This window comes from Hippopotamus amphibius, chromosome 10 (genome assembly GCF_030028045.1).
Source record: "Hippopotamus amphibius kiboko isolate mHipAmp2 chromosome 10, mHipAmp2.hap2, whole genome shotgun sequence".
In the NCBI taxonomy this organism is placed as follows: Eukaryota; Metazoa; Chordata; class Mammalia; order Artiodactyla; family Hippopotamidae; genus Hippopotamus; species Hippopotamus amphibius.
The window spans coordinates 81,948,964-81,969,813 of record NC_080195.1 but is presented as its reverse complement, the minus strand read 5'-3'; positions in this window follow the sequence as shown (position 1 = coordinate 81,969,813).

Below are 20,850 nucleotides of genomic sequence, written 5' to 3'. Positions count from 1 at the left end.
TTTCCTCAGCATAAGTTATTAAAAAAGATTTTTTTCTCTATTGTGTATTCTTGTCTCTGTGTCATAGATTAGTTGACCAGAGATGTATGGGTTTATTTCTTGACTTTCTAACCTGTTCCATTGATTTATCTTTGTGTTTTTGGGCCAGCATTATACTGTTTTGGTTACTGTTGCTTTGTAGTATAGTCTGAAGTCAGGGAGCCTGATTCTTCTAGCTCCATTTTTCTTTCTCAGGATTGCTTTGGCTATTAGGGGTCTTCTGTCTTCCCATACAAATTGTAAAAATGTATTGTTCTAGTTCTGTGAAAAATGCCATTGGTAATTTGATAGGGATTGCATTGAATCTATAGATTGCCTTGGGTAGTATAGTCATTTTCACAATATTGATTCTTCCAATCCAAGTACATGGTATATCTTTCCTTATGTTTGTGTCATCTTTGCTTTCTTTCATCAACATCTTATAGTATTCTGAGTACACAGCTTTTGCCTCTTTAGGTAGGTTTATTCCTAGGTACTTTACTCTTTTCTATGTAATGGTAAATGGGATTGTTTCTTTAATTTCTCTATCTGATCTTTTGTTTTTAGAGTATAAAAAATGCAAGAGATTTTTGTGTATTAATGTTGTATCCTGCAACTTTACCAAATTCATTGATTAGCTCTAGTCATTTTCCAGTAGCATCTTTAGGATTTTCTATGTATAGTATCATATCATCTTCAAATAACACAGTTTTACTTCTTTTTTTTTTCCAATTTGGAAACTTTTTATTTCTTCTTTTCTGATTGCCCTGGCTAGGAATTCCAAAATTATGTTGGGTAAACGTGGTGAGAGTGGACATCCTTGTCTTGTTCCTGATCTTAGCTGAAATGCTTTCAGCTTTTCAGCATTGAGACTGATGTTAGCTGTGTATTTGTCATATGTGGCCTTTATGTTGAAGTAGATTCGCTTTATGTCCAATTTCTGGAGAGTTTTTATCATAAATGTGTGTTGAATTTTGTCAAAAGCTTTTTCTGCATCTTATTGAGATGATCATATGTTTTTTATTCTTTAGTCTGTTAATGTGGTGATCACACTGATTGATTCATGGATATTGAAGAATCCTTCCATCCCTTCCATACACTTGAGCATGGTGTATAGCCCTTTTAACTTATTGTTAGATTGGGTTTACAAGCATTTTCTTGAGTATTTTTGTGTCTATGTTCATCAGTGATATTGGCCTGTGATGTTAATTTTTTGTGCTGTCTTTCTCTGGTTTTGGTATCAAGGTCACTGTTGCCTCATAGAATGGGTTTGGGAGTGTCCTTCCTCTGCATATAGCTGAAAATTTTAATTCCAGACAGATATCATGTACATACTCATGATCCTTCCTTAGCTCGGAAAGTGTCCATTTTTATTAAATATGTTATAATGTTATGCCATTTTTCATTTGTTGATTCAAAGTCCATGTCCTTTCAAAATATAATAAGTAATTTTATGAATATTTGACTTAACTTCTCTAAAAAATTCAGCATATATCAATTACTGTGGATCTAATGTCTGTTTTATTTCAAATATCCTAATTTTTTTTTAAGGAACCTCCAAATTGTTTTCCATAGTGGCTGTACCAACTTACATTCCCACCAACAGTGCAGGAGAGTTCCCTTTTCTCCACACCCTCTCCAACATTTGTTGTTTCCAGATTTTGTGATGATGGCCATTCTGATCGGTGTGAGGTGATACCTCATTGTGGCTTTGACTTGCATTTCTCTGATGATTAGTGATGTTGAGCATCTTTTCATGTGTGTGTTGGCCATCTGTATGTCTTCTTTGGAGAAATGTCTATTGAGGTCTTCTGCCCATTTGTGGATTGGGTTATTTGCTTTTTTGGTATTAAGCTGCATGAGCTGCTTGTATATTTTGGAGGTTAATCCTTTGTCTGCTGTTTCATAGGCAACTTTTTTTCCCATTCTGAGGGTTACCTTCAATTTTTGTTTATGGTTTCTTTTGTTGTGCAAAAGCTTTTAAGTTTCATGAGGTCCCATTTGTTTATTCTTGATTTTATTTCCATGATTCTAGGAGGTGGGTCCAAAAGAATCTTGCTTTGATGGATGTCATAGAGTGTTCTGCCTATGTTTTCCCCTAGGAGTTTTATAGTGTCTGGCCTTACATGTAGGTCTTTCATCCATTTGGAGTTTATTTTTGTGTATGGTGTTAGGAAGTGTTCTAATTTCATTCTTTCACGTGTAGCTGTCCAATTTTCCCAGCACCACTTATTGAAGAGGCTGTCTTTTGTCCATTGTATATTTGTGCCTCCTTTGTCAAAGATAAGGTGCCCGCATGTGTTTGGGCTTACCTCTAAGTTCTCTATTCTATTCCATTGATCTTCCTTTCTGTTTTTGTGCCAGTACCATACTGTCTTGATCACTATGGCCTAGTAGTATAGTTTGAAGTCAGGAAGCCTGATTCCACCAACTCAATTTTTCCTTCTCAAGATTGCTTTGGCGATTCGGGGTCTTTTGCATTTCCATGCAAATCGTAAGATTTCTTGCTCTAGTTCTGTGAAAAATGTCATTGGTAATTTGATCAGGATTGCACTGAATCTATCAATTGCTTTGGGTGGTACAGTCATTTTCACTATGTTGATTCTTCCAATCCAGGAACATGGTATGTCCCTCCATGTGTTTGTGTCGTCTTTGATTTCTTTCATCAGTGTCTTAAAGTTTTCTGCATACAGATATTTTGCCTCCTTAGGCAGGTTGATTCCTAGGTATTTTATTCCTTCTTTTGAAATGGTAAATGGGAGAGTTTCCTTAATTACTCTTTCTGCTCTTTGGTTGTTAGTGTATAGGAATGCAAGAGATTTCTGTGCATTAATTTTATATCCTGCTACTTTACTAAACTCATCAATTAGTGCTAGCAGTTTTCTGGTAGAGTCTTTAGGATTTTCTATGTATAATATCAAGTCATCTGCAAAGAGTGACAGTTTTACTTCATTTCCAATTTGGATTCCTTTTATTTCTTTTTCTTCTCTGATTGCTGTGGCTAAAACTTCCAAAACTATGGACACCCTTGTCTTGTTCCTGTACTTAGAGGGAATTCTTTCAGTTTTTCCCCATTTAGAACAATATTGGCTCTTGGTTTCTCATATATGGCTTTTATTATGTTGAGGTAATTTCCTTCTATGCTCATTTTCTAGAGAGCTTTTATCATAAATACATGTTGAATGTTGTCAGAAGCTTTTTCTGCATCTATCGAGATTATCATATGGTTTTTATCCTTCAATTTGTTGATATGATGTATCACATTGATTGATTTTTTTATATTGAAGAATCCTTGCATTTTAGGGATAAACCGCACTTGATCATGATGTATAATTTTTTTTTTTAATGTGCTGTTGGATTCTGTTAGCTAGTATTTTGTTGAGGATTTTTGTATCTATATTCATCAGTGATATTGGTCTGTAATTTTTCTTTTCTTGTGACATCTTTTCCTGGTTTTGGTATCAGGGTGATGGTGGCCTCATAGAATGAGTTTGGGAGTGTTCCTCCTTCTGCAATATTTTGGAAGAGTTTGAGAAGGATAGGTGTTAGCTCTTCTCGAAATGTTTGATAGAATTCACCCGTGAATCCATCTGGCCCAGAACTTTTGTTTGTTGGGAGATTTTTAACCACTGCCTCAATTTCTGTATTTGTGTTTGGTCTGTTCATAGTTTCTATTTCTTCCTAGTTCAGTCTTGGAGGATTGTATTTTTCTAAGAATGTATCCATTTCTTCCAGGTTATCCAATTGATTGGCATATAGTTGCTTGTAGTAGTCTCTCATGATCTTTTGTATTTCTGAGGTGTCCGTTGTTACTTCTCCTTTTTCAATTCTAATTCTGTTGATTTGCATCTTCTCCCTTTTTTTCTTGATGAGTCTGGCTAATGGTTTATCAATTTTATTAATCTTCTCAAAGAACCAGCTCCTAGTTTTATTAATATTTGCTATTGTTTCCTTCCTTTCTTTTTCACTTATTTCTGCTCTGATCTTTATGATTTCTTTCCTTCCACTCACTTTGGGGTTTCTTTGTTCTTCTTTTTCTAATTGTTTGAGGTGTAAGGTTAGGTGGTTTATTCGATATTTTTCTTGTTTCTTAAGGTAGGACTGTATTGCTATAAACTTCCCTCTTAGAACTGTTTTTGCTGCGTCCCATAGGTTTTGGGTTATTGTGTTTTCATTGTCATTTGTTTCTAGATATTTTTTGATTTCTTCTTTGATTTCTTTAGTGATTTCTTGGTTGTTTAAGAGTGAATTGTTTAGCCTCCATGTGTTTGTATTTTATGCAGTTTTTTTCCTGTAATTGATATCTCATCTCATGGCATTGTGGTCTGAGAAGATGCTTGATAGGATTTCAATTTTCTTGAATTTGCTGAGGTTTGATTTGTGACCCAAGATGTGATCTATCCTGAAAAATGTTCTGTGTGCACTTGAGAAGAAAGTGTATTCTGTCGTTTGTGGATGGAATGTCCTTTAAATATCAGTTAAGTTGAGATGTTCTAATGTGTCATTTAAAGCTTGTGTGTCTTTATTTATTTTCTGTTTGGATGATCTGTCCATTGATGTAAGTGGGGTGTTCAAGTCTCCCACTATTATTGTGTTACTGTAGATGTCCCCTTTAATGGCTGTTAGCATTTGCTTTATGTATTGAGGTGCTGCTATGTTGGGAACATAGATATTTACCATTGTGATATGTTCTTCTTGAATGGATCCCTTGATCATTAGGTAGTGTCCTTCCTTGTCTCTTGTAATAGTCTTTACTTTCAAGTCTAATTTGTCTGATATGAGTATTGCTACTCCAGCTTTCTTTTGACTTCCATTTGCATGGAATATCTTTTTCCATCCCATTACTTTCAGCCTATATGTATCTCTTGGTCTGAAGTGGGTTTCTTGTAGGCAGCATATAGAAGGGTCTTGTTTTTGTATCCATTCAGCCAGTCTGTGTCTTTTGGTTGGAGCATTTAATCCATTTACATTTAAGGTAATTATTGACATGTGTGTCCCAATTACCATTTTTTTTAATTGTTTTGGGTTTGTATTTGTAGGTGTTTTCCTTTTCTTGTGTTTCCTACTTAGAGAAGTTCCTTTAGCAGTTGTTGTAAGGCTGGTTTGGTGGTGCTGAATTCTCTGAACTTTTGCTTGTCTGGAAAGCTTTTGATTTCTCCCTCAAATCTGAATGAAATTCTTGCTGGGTATTCTTGGCTGTAGGTTTCTCTCTTTCAGGACTTTCAGTATATCCTGCCATTCCCTTCTGGCCTGCAGATTTTCTATAGAGAGGTCAGCTGTTATCCTGTGGGTTTTCCTTTATATGTTATTTGCTGCTTTTCTCTTGCTGCTTTTAATATTTTTTCTTTGTGCTTAATTTTCATTAGTTTGATTAATATGTGCCTTGGTGTATTTCTCCTTGCATTCATATTGTATGGAACTCTTTGTGCCTCCTGGACTTGGTTAATTATTTCCTTTCCCGTGTTGGGGAAGTTTTCCACTATAACCTCTTCCAATATTTTCTCAGACCCTTTCTTTTGTTCTTCTTCTTCTGGGATGCCTATATTTTGAATGTTGCTGTGCTTAATGTTATCACTGAGGTCTCTGAGACTGTCTTCCATTCTTTTTATTCTTTTTCCTTTTTCCTGCTCTGTGGCATTTATTTCCCCCATTCTATCTTCCAACTCACTTATTCGTTCTTCTGCCTCAGCCATTCTGTTGGTTATACCATCTAGAGTATTTTTAATTTCAGTTATTTTGTTATCCATTGCTGTTTGTTTTTCTGAGTTCTTATGAACTGTTTCTTGTACTTTATTTTGTTATCAAGATTTTGTATCATTTTTACTATCATTACTTTGAATTCTTTTTTCAGGCATTTTCCCTATTTCCTCTTCATTTTTTTTTTGGCATTTTTGGGTTTTTTTCCTGCTCCTTTGCCTGCATGGTGTTCCTTTGTTTCCTCATGGTAGTCCAAACTTTTGGGGTTGCTTGTCCTGGTGATAAAGGGGTTTATAGAAGACTGTCCAAGCTGCAGACTAATGTCCGAGTGTTGGGTTAAACAAATACTAAGTCTAGGAAACACATACATGTATAAAACATACAATTATTGAATCCATTAGGACATAACTCTCTGGAAAGACCTGACAAAAGAACCCCAGTATGCTATCAGATATTCAAAGAGAAACTCAACAGAAATTCAAAACCAAAACAGAACAAATCAGAAACAAAAGCAAAAACAAACAAACAAATAACACCTTACACGTACAAACACTAATCCAGGGAGATTTTGTAAGCTAGTATCAAATATAAAAAAGAGCTAGAGTACCACCAGACAGAATGGAGATTCTCAGAATGAAATTACACAATTGTACTAAGAACTAAGATAAAGACAAAAACCTAATATTAAATACCAAGGTGGTGTGTCATCTGGAGAATAGAGCAAGGAGTCTGAGCAGATTGATAGTGTTGCTTTTAAGTATGTTAAGATAAAATAAACTAAAAATGGATGGAAGACAGGGGATCAGAAGAGTGTAGTGTGATTGGAAATATGCAAATAAAAAGAAAGGAATAGAAATGTATAAAAGATAGAGATGAAAGGAAGGTATGAGAGATATATTGTCCATATTACCAAAAACTTAGCTAGAAATAGAAGTATATAAAAAGGAAAAAAATAAAAATAGAATACAAAATAGAATTAAAAAACTATGTTATAAAACTTGTCAATCCTTTAGCACTAAGATTGTAATTAATAAAGGAAAGAAAAAAAAATCCAGAACTGATCCCAGAATGGACGAGTTCAATAAAATTGATACTAATATTTGTTTCCTTAGAGTCTCAGCTGTAAGTGTCCTTCTACTCGCCTTGGGTTTTTTGTATTATTCTGTGACCAGCAGAGCTTCCTTTATTGTTCATCTGTAAGCATTGGTTTGTGGGGAGGAAGAGGGTACAGTAGTGGCTCCTTCCCCTGGGAGTGAGTGAGCAGTGGTGCACTGTTGTTTCAGTTGGGCTTGAAGGTACCTGTTGCAGAGGGATGCTGGTGGCTCAGGTGTAAACAGAAAGTCTCAGAGTTGGGCCTCTCTCAGGGTTTTTTTTTTTTTTGTTTTTTGTTTTCTCAGCAGCCTTCCTGCTGCTGGCATTCTAAGGGGCTTTAATCTAGCCCCGCCTGAGGGCCTGAGGGTACTTGTTATCCCTGAGTGCCTTAGGTGGCCCACAAGGCATCTCTCCACTGCCTGTTGCAGGCACAAAGAGAGAGAGAGGCTATGCCCATCACTCCTCCCCCCCGCACGTGATCCTGCAGCATCCAGCTGCCATCATGGCCGGGCAGCTCTCAGGGGCAGGCACTCCTCGCCTCGGACCTCTTCCCTCCTGTCCTCTTGGTCCGTCACCCTACTGGCAACAATTTTTCTCACCCTGAACCAGCTCTCTGGTTCCCATGCTCCTGCACCCTCTGTTCAGCTGTGAATCAATGTCTCAGTCCAGGAATGCTGAGCTGCGGTGTGGACCCTCCATGTGTTTCTCACTCCCTCCCGTCTGCCACAGCTCCGCCACTTCACCCTCTTTGAGCTGTCATAGATGCCTCCTTACCAGTTATGTCAGGATTCTTGTGGTCCTTTCTGGTGTCTGAGGTCATCTGCTGGTGTTCAGTTGGTTCTCTGTGGGAATTATTGCATCTTTTGGTGCTTTCCCAATGCATCTGTGGAGAGGGATGCATTCCACATCCCTCTACTTCACCGCCATCTTTTCTCCCCCCCATATGATTTTTTAAAATTAATTTTTATTGGAGTATAGTTGATTTACAATGTTGTGTTCATTTCTGCTGCACAGCAAAGTAAATCAGTTATACATATACATATATCTACTCTTTTTTAGATTCTGTTCCTATATAGGTTATTGCAGAGTATTGAGTAGTGTTTCCTGTGCTATACAGTAAGTTCTTATTAGTTACCTGTTTTATATATAGCAGTGTGTATATGTCAATTCCAATATCTCACTTTATCCCCACCCCACACCTTCGCCCTTGTTAACCATAAGTTTGTCTTCTACATCTGTGGATCTGTTTTCATTTTGTAAATAAGTTCATTTGTATTATATTTTTAGGTGTTAGGTGACACCTCATAGTTTTTATTTGCATTTCTCTGATAATTAATAGTGTGGAGCATCTGTTCATGTGTCTGTTGGCCATCTGTACATCTTCTTTGGAGAAATCTTCATTTAGATCTTCTGCCCATTTTTTGATTAGGCAGTTTATTGTGTTGATACTGAGCTGCATGAGCTATTTGTATATTTTGGAGATTAATTCCTTGTCGGTCACGTCACTTGCAAATATCTTCTCCTGTGGGTTGTCTTTTCATTTTGTTAATGGTTTCCTTTGGTGTGCAAAAGCTTTTAAGTTTAATTGTTGCATTTCTTAATTTTTGTTTTTATTTTCATTACTCGAGGAGGTGGATCAAAAAGATCTTGCTGTATTTTATGTCAGAGTGTTTTATTCCTATGTTTCCCTCTAAGAGTTTTATAATACGCAGTCTTACATTTAGATCTTTAATCCACTTTGAATTTATTTTTGTATGTAGTGTTAGAGAATATTCTAATTTTGTTCTTTTACATGTAGTTGTCTGGATCTCCCAGCACCACTTATCGAAGAGACTGTCTTTTGTCCATTGTTTATTCTTGCCTCCTTTATTACAGATTAGGTGACCGTAGGTGTGTGGATTTTTCTACATACTTTCTATTCTGTTGCACTGATCAGGATAGAAAACTGGTTTTGTGCCAGTACTATACTGTTTTGGTTACTATAGCTTTGTGGTATAGTCTGAAGTCAGGGAGCCTGATTCCTCCAGCTCTGTTTTTCTTTCTCAAATTGCTTTGGCTGTTCAGCATCTTTTGTTTCCATACAAATTGTAAAAAAATTTGTTCTAATTCTGTAAAAAAATGCTATTGGTAATATTATAGGGATTGCATTGAAATTGTAGATTACTTTGGGTAGTATAGTCATTTTGACAATATTGATTCTTCCAATCCAAGAACACAGTATATATCTTCATCTTTTTGTGTCATCTTTGATTTCTTTCATCAGTTTTCTGAATATAGGTCTTTTGCCTCCTTAAGTAGGTTTATTCCCAGGTATATTTTCTCTTTGATGCGATGGTAAATAGAATTGTTTCCTTAATTTCTCTTTCTTTGTCAGTGTATAGGAATGCAAGAGATTTCTGTTTATTAATGTTGTATCCTGCAAATTTACCAACTTCATTGATGAGCTCTAGTAGTTTTATGGTAGCATCTTTAGGATTTTCTATGTATAGTATCATGTCATCTGCAAACAGTGACAGTTTTATATGATTATATCAGTGGGTAAACAAAATATAAAATGGAAGGCAGCCTACTTGATTTTTGGTGTTAGTGAAGACTGTGCTAGTTGTAGAAATAATAGGTTTGAAGTATTATAAGAAACTTTCAAAAGCAGGGGCTAAAATTGATGCTTTAATACATAAGTCAATTAAAAAATAATCCCTCTATTCATGTCTCCCCAACTTTCTTTCACATAGAATTTCATATGCACTTCTGCTTTACTTTAGTTACCACTTACTTCATGTACTCAAATTTGTTCTGAATCAAAGGTCTTTATCATAATTTGGTTCTCCTTGTTAGGGCAACTAGAAGTTACATTACCTGTGCTCTTTTATTAAATCTTATCTCTACTTGAACAAGCCACTTCACTCTTGTGGTCAAAATTTTTAATTTAATTTTCTGATCTTCTGCTAGTATCTTCTTCAGTTTTTGACCTGTATACATGTTCAAATAGTATCATAACTATCTCTATTTCTATAAAATAAGCTTCATGCATTTACTTCATCCTACACTATAATTGGACTATAAAGCAGAATTCCTTTCTAGATTTCCCATATGAATTATCATCTGCAGTCACTTATGACCACCTCCCCAAAAAAAGAATCTTACTTATGATTATAGAACACAATTACTGATAAAGATTCAGCAAATACTAACCACATGTTACAAAGAAAAATATATCTGCCCTGATTGAGATCAATAGTGAGAAATACAGTAATACTATTCTATATAATGTCACACCAAAAAAAGAGAAAAAATACCAACTTTGTGACAAAAATCATTTGAAAAAGCTTTAGATTGATATTTACTAATAATTTTATTAGAATAACTTAAGAAAATAAAATTATATATGTATATTTTTACAATATTCTAATGCACATTTTTACAAAAGTGCCACACTTTCCTACATTTTAAAATATGAGTACCCCATTATATCAGGTATAAAGCAAAGGTGCTCATTTCTACAACTTTTTTCTTTTTTTAATTTTTATTGGAGTATAGTTGACTTACAACATTGCATTAGCGTCAGGTGTACAGCAAAGTGAATCAGTTATACATATACATGTATATATGTAATATATATATATTTTTTCTGATTCTTTTCACATATAGGTTATTAAGAATATTGAATAGACTTCCTTGTGCTATACATTAGGTCCTTATTAGTTATCTATTTTATATATAATTGTTTGTATATGTTAATCCTAATCTTCTAATTTATCAGTTCACCCCACATTTCCCCTTTGGTAACCATATGTTTGATTTCAAGATCTGTGAGTCTATTTCTGTTTTGTAAATACATTCAATTGTACCATTTTAATTAGATTCCACATATAAGTGATATCATGTGACATTTGTCTTTTTCTGTCTGACTTCACTTTGTATAATAATCTTTAGTTTCATCCATGTTGCTGCAAATGGCATTATTTTATTCTCTTTTATGGCTACTATTCCATTGTATATATGTACCACACCTTCTTTATCCATTCCTTTGTTGATGGATATTTAGGCTACTTCCATGTCTTGGCTATTGTAAATAGTGCTGTAATGAATATTGGGGTGCATGTATCATTTCAAACCATGTTTTTCTCTGCATATATGACCAGCAGTGGGATTGCTGAATCATATGGTAGTTCTATATTTAGGTTTTTGAAGAACTTCCATACTGTTCTCCATAGTCACTGTACCAACTTACTTTCCCACCAAAAGTGTAGAGGGTTTGCTTTTTTTTCACACCCTCTCTAGCATTTATTGTTTGTAGGTTGTTTGATGATGGCCATTTGAACCAGTGTGAGGTGATGCCTCATCATAGTTTTGATTTTCATTTCTCTAATAATTAGTGATGTTGAGCATCTTTCATGTACTTTTTGCCACCTGTGTGCCTTCTTTGGAGAAATGTATATTTAGATCTTCTGCCCATTTTTTCATTGTGTTGTTTGTTTGTTTGTTTTTAATTTGAGCTGCATGAGCTGTTTGTATATTTTGCAGATTAATCCCTTGTTGGTCACATTATTTGCAAATATTTTCTCCTATTCTATGGGTTGTGTTTTCATTTTGTTTATGGTTTCCTTTAATGTGCAAAAGTATTTAAGTTTAGGTATCATTTCTTTATTTTTGTTTTTATTCTCATTACTTTAGGAGGTGGATCAAAGAAGATCCTGCTATGATATATATCAGAGAGTGTTCTGCCTGTTTTTCTCTAAGAATTTTATACTATCCGGTCTTACATTTAGGTCTTTAATCCATTTTGAGTGCATTTTTGTATATGGTTTTAGGGAGTGTTCTAATTTCATTCTTTTACATGTAGCTGTTCAGCTTTCCCAGCACCACTTATTAGAGACTGTCTTTTCTCTATTGTATATTCTTGCCTCCTTTGTTATAGGTTAGTTAACCATAGGTGCCTGGGTTTATCTCTGGGCTTTCTCTCCTGATTCATTGATCTTTGTGTTTTTGTGCCAGTACCATACTGTTTTGATGACTGTAGCTTTGTAGTATAGTGTGAAGTCAGGAAGCCTGATCTCTCCAACTCCATTTTTCTTTCTCAAGATTGCTTTGACTATTCAGGGTCTTCTGCATTTCCATACAAATTTAAAATTTCTTGTTCTAGTTCTGTGAAAATTGCTATTGGTAATTTGATGGGGATTGCATTGAATCTGTAGATTGCTTTGTGTAGTATAGTCATTTTCACAATATTGTTTCTTCCAATCTAAGAACATGATATATCTTTCCATCTGTTTGTGTCATCTTGGAGTGCTTTCATCAGTATCTTATAGTTTTCTGTGTATAAGTCTTTTGCCTTTTTAGGTGGGTTTATTCCTAGGTATTTTATTCTTTTTGTTGCAAAGGTAAATAAGATTGTTTCCTTAATTTCACTTTGATCTTTTGTTGTTAGTGTATAGGAATGCAAGAGATTTCTGTGTAAAATGCATCCTGCAAATTTACCAAATTCATTGATGAGCTCTAGTAGTTTTCTGGTAGCATCTTTAGGATTTTCTATGTATAGTATCCTGTCATCTGCAAACAGTGACAGTTTTGCTTCTTTTTCAATTTGGATTTTTTTCAAATTTGGCTTTGTTTTAAAAGTGGTGTATCTGGTTTAAAATAGCTGTATTAAATTTTTAGCTAGGTTTTTATGTCATGTTTCTTTTGCCTTTTTAAAATTCTAATATATATTAATGTCTGCTATTAATTTCAAGTGCATATTTATTTTTATGTTCTGGTTTCTTTGGCATCCATGGACATCATCCAATTTCACTTTATTGAACCTCTCTTCTTCAATCATCTTTCTGTTTTACTTTCATCATTACCACTTATGGTCATGCTCAAACCTTGTGTTTATATCAACAACAGCACTCTATCAGCGATCTTTCTCAGGTCCTCCTATTTATAATGATCATATTCTAGTTTTTTCTAGCTTACATCCTTCCGTACCTCAACTCCATTAATAGTTGTACTTTACCAAGACTTAAAATTCAATGATTCTACCACTTTTTCTTTCTTTTTCTTCCCTTTTACATCTCTTGTTTTATAGCTAACCTATTATAATCTCTCCCATGCATATTTCTTCAGCTCTTTTGACTATTTTTTTTTTTTCTGGAAATTTAGCCTTTGTTAAATTCTGAACCTGTCTATTACATATCTCTACCTCTGCAGCTGACTGTAACTAGAGAAAGACAGCCCTGCTGAGTAGCCTCCTTTTAAATTCATGACCAGTACCTTTAGGCATGTTCTTATTTATTTAACAGAATATCATATTATATTTAGAATAACTATGAAATCTGAAATCTCAGATGTATTTTCCTGTTATTTGTCCATCCTTGTAACTTGTTTCCTCATGAATACAATGATTTTCTCTGCACTCTTGAGCAGCTACAGATGATTCTAATATTATTTGTAAACAAGATAAACTATTCCTTCCTTTCAGGTGCCTTGCTCCATGCAATGTACTACTCAAGCTCCCACATACTATGTACACATAAAAAGATTAGGTGGCATTTACCTTCCTTCCTCTGTTTCCCTCCTTTATTGTTTCCTCAATGAGGTTCTTGAAAGTTTTCCTGCAACCCTTCCTCCTCAACTACTAAATTTTGTTAAGTTAGTTGTGCAGTTATTGTAATCTTATTTTTTTTACTACTATCCCTTCTATTTATATAATTCTGACATCTTTAAATTCACCTGTGTCTATATCTATCTTATAGCTACAGAGATATGAAAATATATGTATATCAAGATTCATTTATCACCATGCTTTGTTCTTCATTACTTTTGAGGTCATTTGTTGTTTTATTAGCTATTTAAGAAATGTGTGTCTCAGATAAGGTACTTGGGTGACAGAGGATCTGAATTCTTACATATGATGGTCCTCTTTCTTCCTAACAGAATAGCTAGGCTTATCATTTTTAGGACAAGTTACAGGATCTTAGAATATAGAAGTAATTTCCTTCCGTTTCACCTCCCAATGTTGCAGGTGGAAGTCTAATGATAAAAGAAACCTTTTACTTTGCTGATAATTACTTCTTTCTCTCTAGAAACATGTGATTTACTCTTTATGCTTAGAGTTCATAAAATTTTAACAGAAATGCCAAGGTATATCTTTCCTTATTAGTCTATCTTGAAACTTAGCCTTTTCAATGCATACTCAGGTCTTTCCTCAGATTAATATAATACTCTTATATTTGTTTTTTTCTCTCATAATTGTTTCTGTCTGTTCTCCTGGAAAACCATATGTTCTTATATTAGTTATTTTTTTCTGGTTTCTTTTTTTCCCCCACATTGACTTAAAGACATGGCATCAGGATGAACTTCTATAAGAAAATTCTAATTTTACAAGTAACAACATGTACTATCTCTAAGGGCCCTCCCTAAGGGGAATAGAGTATGACAATCTGAAAGATTTGCCAGTTGCACTGGTGAGTTCTGACATCGCTGCTTTTGTTGATTCTCAGCAGTGGGTGACTGTCCCATATTGTCAGATGTTGTGCTTCAGTGAGCATTTACAGTGAGCTGAATGGCTGATACTCTAAGGTGATCCCAAACAAGTTACACTATAGCATTTCTTCTTCTTTCTTGCTGATATCCAGACCTGTCCACCTATGCACATCCAAAACAAATACTATTAGAGAGAAATAGCCACTATACTCTTAGAATATGGATAGACTGAAGGATTTATTGCTGGCCAATTGATAGATGAATTATGAGGGATTTTTGTAAATTTGACATTTTAAAAATGCCTATTATAGAGTATCAAAATAAATCATGATATAATTAAAATGTTAAAAATATGCCAAGAAGCTATTCCTTTAAACAAATTCCATCCTAATAATATAGGTGTTTTGATGACACTGACATACTTTTAATGCTGAGGAAACTTGTACATAGGTGTACAGTAAATCAAAGAGTCTAGATGGTAAGACTAATATAAAACCTGCCATTGCACATGAATGTCTCAGACATGTTTAGAAATACATATTTCTAATTTCAGAAAATCAATCAAATTTGTGGGGTGCCCACATTTGTACTTTTTCAAGGCCTCCTTATAGCAAGAAGTAAAGTAATGGAAAATCACTAGTAGCTATTTTCAAATGCTTTTTCTAAGTAGGTAACAAATAATCAGGTAAATTTTCCAAAATGAAAACTACTCAAATGTCTATTTTTCATTCCATTCAACACAATATTTAAGAAATAAATTTAAGTTTTGGGGCACATGTTTTCAAAAAGTATCAAACTATTCTTTCAAGAAAAGACTTACCCCATCTCTACTATTCATGAGCAAAGAATATGGATGATATTATCATAGCTTATCTTATTAAATACTACCAAAAATTTTCCATAAAATATTTCAATTAACGTGGAAAACTATATAATGAAAGACACTGTTTGGAGCAAATAAAAAGGGGAACTAATTTCTATTTTAGAAGTATTAGAACTATGAGCAAATTTGATGTTTTCAAAGTAATTTTGCCTTTTAATGAAGTAAAATATAAACTATTTTGTAGAGAACTATTGTGGCTACTCGTGTGTCTTCTTAATTTTAGGGAGGTTAATATTTAAAGGCACAAGGCACACAGTGTTCGCAATTTCAAAATACGTTTCTCAAACTCTTTAGCAATACTTTATATCTAAACCAACTATTGACTGAAAAGCTAAACCTAATCTGAAAATGTTTTATTACATATAATTAAACTGATAATTATTTTGATTTAGATTCAGGCTGATAATCCATCTCATTTAGTTACACATTTAGCTGATATTCATTCCATTTTACATATTCTTTGTATATCTATTGGGGTGCATAAGACATTAGTGAAGGTGCTAATATTTTAATATTGAGGAATTGCCCTTATTCATATTTGGGCAGCTGAAATTTTTTTATATGAAGAATTGTTCTAATTTGGTCCCCATCACACCTAATAAACCCTGACATAATTTTCACTATAATCTACATTGGCTTTCTACATTAATATTTTAAAGTGCACAAACTATTGCCTACAACAAATATATTGAGTTCACTTGTAGTAACACAAATCTTTTCATAAACATAATGGTAGAACAAAAGAAACTGAAAGTTTAAGCATATTAAAATTTCTTTTAGGTTTCTGAATTAATTTACTTTACAGAAATAGTTGATCTGCGTTAAAACCTTCATTACTTCTCCTAGATGTTTATATAGTTTCATTCACATCTAATATAAAAACTTAACAGCAACTAGACTTCTCTTTATGCTTTTTAGTTTTTAAAATTCTGCTTGCATGCAGCATGTGATTTTTTTCAGAAGATCCTATTTAGTGAGCAATAACTTGAAATAAGCAAACAACAGGATGTTTTTTACAGTTTTGAGGAAATATGGGGCTTCGTAAGAACTCTCTTAATGTCTAATAGTTGTTATGAACATTTCCCTTTGAAACGTTTATATCTAAGGTTATTGACATTCACTTGTATGTGTGTGTTTGTGTCTGTATTTAGATATTTCACAAATTAATGGAGAAATTATTGGTTATAACAGCTGTCAATAACTCTCATGTAAGGCAGCTTCTGTTTTTCACCCCAGAGAAATACATAAAGTGCTTTCTATTTGAGGAAGACCTTACTTTCCTTCAAAGCAACACTTTTTCCTAAGACTTCATAGAATCTCTGGAAGGCTTCTGAAACCATAGATTCCTTGGTCGTATCCTTAAGATTCTGATTCAGCAGGTTTGCAGTGGGCTTGAGAATTTACACTTTCAGCAAACCAGAAATAATACTGTTGCTGCTTGCTGAGGAACACACTTGGAGGTAGCTAGAGTATCATCTATAATTCAATTACCTTAAGTTTTTGATTTTATACCCATATATTTCTCTATTTTGCTTAATGCCTTAAATTCTAGTTATATGACCAGGGTTTATTTATTACTCTTATAAAAGTTATAAACTAGATCTTAGTGTTCTCTGAACTCTTAGCGACTATATCTTTCCTCAAGAGGCATTGACTTTTCTTGTCCAAGTGTTAGCTTGCTTCCCCTCATGAGAGAGAAGCTCGTGGCTCCACAGGGAAATATTATTCCTTTCCATAGGTCAACTTTTATACCTATACATCCTCATTGCCTTTCAGAGGATCTTCACCTCATCACCTTCTGCCCATAGCATATCTGCAAGATAAAAATATGCTTCATTGAAATGTCATGCCTTTTTCCTCATGTAATGATTAAGATCACACATTCTTAGGTAGAATGCTTGGATTCAACTCCTAGCTCTGCTACTTATAAACTCAGTGACCTTGGGCAATTATGACTTGTGCTTAGAATCATTCACTCTAAAATGGTCACAGAAATAATAGTATCTGTCTTATGTTTTGAACAATAAATGCTATATGGTAAGTGTTATATATAAGTTTTTATCATTTTAAAAATCTTTTTTCCCAGTTTAAGCAACAAAATTTTGACACGAGGACTAGTTAATGGTTTAACAATCCTAGTCTCCATCTAGGATTCTCTTTGAAAAAATCCTTTAAGACAGCAAAAGATTATTGTTGACTTTTTAAGATCCCCATTATACAAAATGTAATATGTAGATTATAACACACCCTTAATTGCAACAAATCCTGCAATAGAGTGAATAATTTCTGATATCAATTTGCAATTATTTTAGCTGAGATTTCAATGATTTGTTGACTAGTATGACTAAGAGAAGAGCTCTGGTCCTCATTAGTGGATAGTCTTTGTTCACATTCAAAGCAATATGGGTTGTAAATTATTATAATTCTCTTTGGGAAGAAAGAGACTTCTGAGTCTTAATATTCACAGTGGCAACATATCTCTACTTTGAAATATGTGGATGCCACACTACTTTGAGGAACACTATTATTACTCCAACATATATGTGTATGTGATTTCTGTTTCTTTACTTAATAACCTATATTGTATAGATGGTGTTGCTGTAAATCCATTATTCTTTTAAAAAGCATCTTGAGACATAGATGTAATTTATCTAAGTAATGCTTAGAGATATTAGAAATTGGATAATATCAATTTAATCATATTAAATCTTATATATGCTAAATTAAAGGCTTAAAACCACAAGACTTAACTACAACATATATAGAAGGGATCCAAAATTTTTGAATTATACCTTCATTTCTAATTTTGTACCCTTAAGTATAAGATCCATGAAAATGAAGCCCTTCTCTGATGGTTAGGAACTGAGCGAGATGTGTTATAAATAATCTGATCTCAAGTCACATGCTAATTAATTTTAAAGATTAATTTTACATTATAGTCACCCTATTTGGATGAGAGGAGTTATCTCTACTTCTCCATATTTATAATGTAAATCATCAAGGGGACTCAAACAGCACTGGCAAATTGGAGCTTTTAGTAGTATCCTACTATGTTACAACCACTCTGTGAGAAAGAAATCCTGACAGTAAGAATAATTGAAATTGGCCCAAAGTTTAGAGAAATGGTAGATGGATATACCATAATAGATAACACAATATAATGAGTCTTTTCTTTTTAGAAGTTTTTTTTTTTTAATACAAAAACCCTTTATGCAGATAACACTTTAGGAAGAATTAAAATATACCACATATAAATTAATCAAGCTCATCTAGAAAGATTTTTGAAAACCCATACCGTCCCATTGTATATCAGAGTTTACTTATTCTGCCTTCCTTTTTAGTAAAAACTACCATGTGTTTATTTGATCAATAGTCTAATGTACGAACTTTTCCCATGTCCATTAAAAAAAACACATTCTCATAATTTGTAATAAAGTGATACTATCAATTGTCCTTTATAACTATAGTATTTAATTTTCTGTGGCTCTGTTGTACTTTAATATCTGGTTATCAGGTATGTTAATTATACCTTCACTTTAGTACTCATGATAAATATTAGACTTTTTTCTGTACATAATGCCATGGTCTACAAGGTAATTTTGTTTCCTTAGTTGATACAATCATTCTACATGCTTTCTTTCATATCCTCCAAAAGGAGCATGCTAATAGTAATTGCTAAAAAAGCAGACACTTCTTTCCCAAATTTGATAAATCATAATGAAAAATGAGAAAAAAATAGTTTTACACCAGCACACATATCCAGTGGATATGGATTCTCTTTGTCACACACACAAAAACCCAAGTACATGTCAATGAAGTAAGATATATTTCAGCCTAACAAGAATGTGTGTTTGATAAGATTACCTTCTAAAGCACTGTTTTATAACCTAAGAACTAATATTCAAAACATGCTTATAAAATCTAAAAGAAGTGCAAATACTGAAATAAGATACATATTATGTAGTAATGCTAAATATTTTGTAAGAAACCCAGATACTTGAAGCCCTTTTGATAATAATTTTCTGCATTTCTTATATATATATATATATATATGTATATATATATGTATATATATATATATAAAGTTGATTCACATAATATTTTACAATATTTCTTTTGGTTTGGGAAATGGCTGGAGCATTTTCTGTGAAACAATAAATTATTTCTTCCTAGTTGTTTCAGATTTGTGAATGTGAATTTGAATTTACATTACACAATGTATATTAAGTTATATCTATATACTTATTATTTTCTTTGGGGTATTATGGAAACCCATATCTGAATTGCACTCTAATAGCTCAGTTTATCTTTGATGTAAGTTACTGAGAGAGAAAGAGGTTAAGTGAGGCAAGACAAGTTAAAGAGAAAGGATACTCTTTTTATTCTAAGTAAATAATAGACTATGTGGTAGCCAACAGCAGAAGAAACGTTAAGAAAAATTGCATAACCTTCTGTTTACAGTAATTACAAAGGAGTGGAAAATTAACACTTGAAAATCAATCAATAAAGGAAAGACAATTGTGATTATTTAAATAGATGTAGCTGTAGATAGAGGTTACCACACAATATTTGAAACAATAAAATTAATATGTTATTTGCAATAAAGGAAAACTATAATGGTTAAGTACAGTCTTCTAAAACAGAGTAGGCTTCTAATTTTTTATGAATATTTTGATTGAACAATTGTTTTCAGGCTGGTTGTCCTGTGGCAAAAGGAAATTGATGTTAGCCTAGGAAGAGTTGTTGTTTGATGAGACTATTATTGATTTACTAGTTTCAGAATGTTGTTCACAGGAATGAGTCTGCTGTTAATTTGTTTGTCTCAAAATTTCGAGCCTGGCATTGATTGGTTTGCTTTCAGATTCATGTGTACTGAAATAAGTTTGTCATTGATCAGTTAAACTTAGGGAAGTTTTATTTGATTGACAGATTAAAACTGATTTTAGTGTTATTTCTTTTGCTATAAGACAAAAGTGTTTTTCTGGAAATGTGATAATATGCAAAATGCATTTACAAAAGGATAAAAACTGTGGCAAATGAGGAATAGAAGGAACTTCCAGATGTGATAATATTTACAGAGGATAAAAACATACTTAGCCATGAAATATTAATAATATTTACCATAAAATAGGAATGAGACAATGATAACTGCTAGTTTCTTCTAGTCAAAACTGTACTTTAGGTCTAAGCCAGTGTAATAAATCAAGAAAACATACATATGTTTATACACACATATATATACAGCACACACTTTAAATGGATATGGATTTTGTCAAAAAAAGCAACCACATGTTCATGAAGATATTTTTCAGCCTAACTGGAATATATCTATAAAGTTGAACTGAAAACCACCGCCAAGTGAGTATAGCTCAAGGGTAGAGCATTTGACTGCAAAATCACCACCAATGAACTGGATATAATTGATATCTGTAGACTACTTCATCCAACCAGCAGAATACACATTTTTTTTTTCAAGTTCATGAAGAACATTCAACAAAACAGACCATGTTCTCTAGTCCATAAAATTTACCTTAACAAATTTTGAAGAATATAAATAAAACAATATCTGCTCTCAGGCCACCATGGAATTAAAGCATTAAACCATTAATGGAAGAATAACTGGAAAATCCCCAAATACATGGAGATTGAAAACATATTTTTAAATAACACATGGACCAAAGAAGAAATCTCAAAAT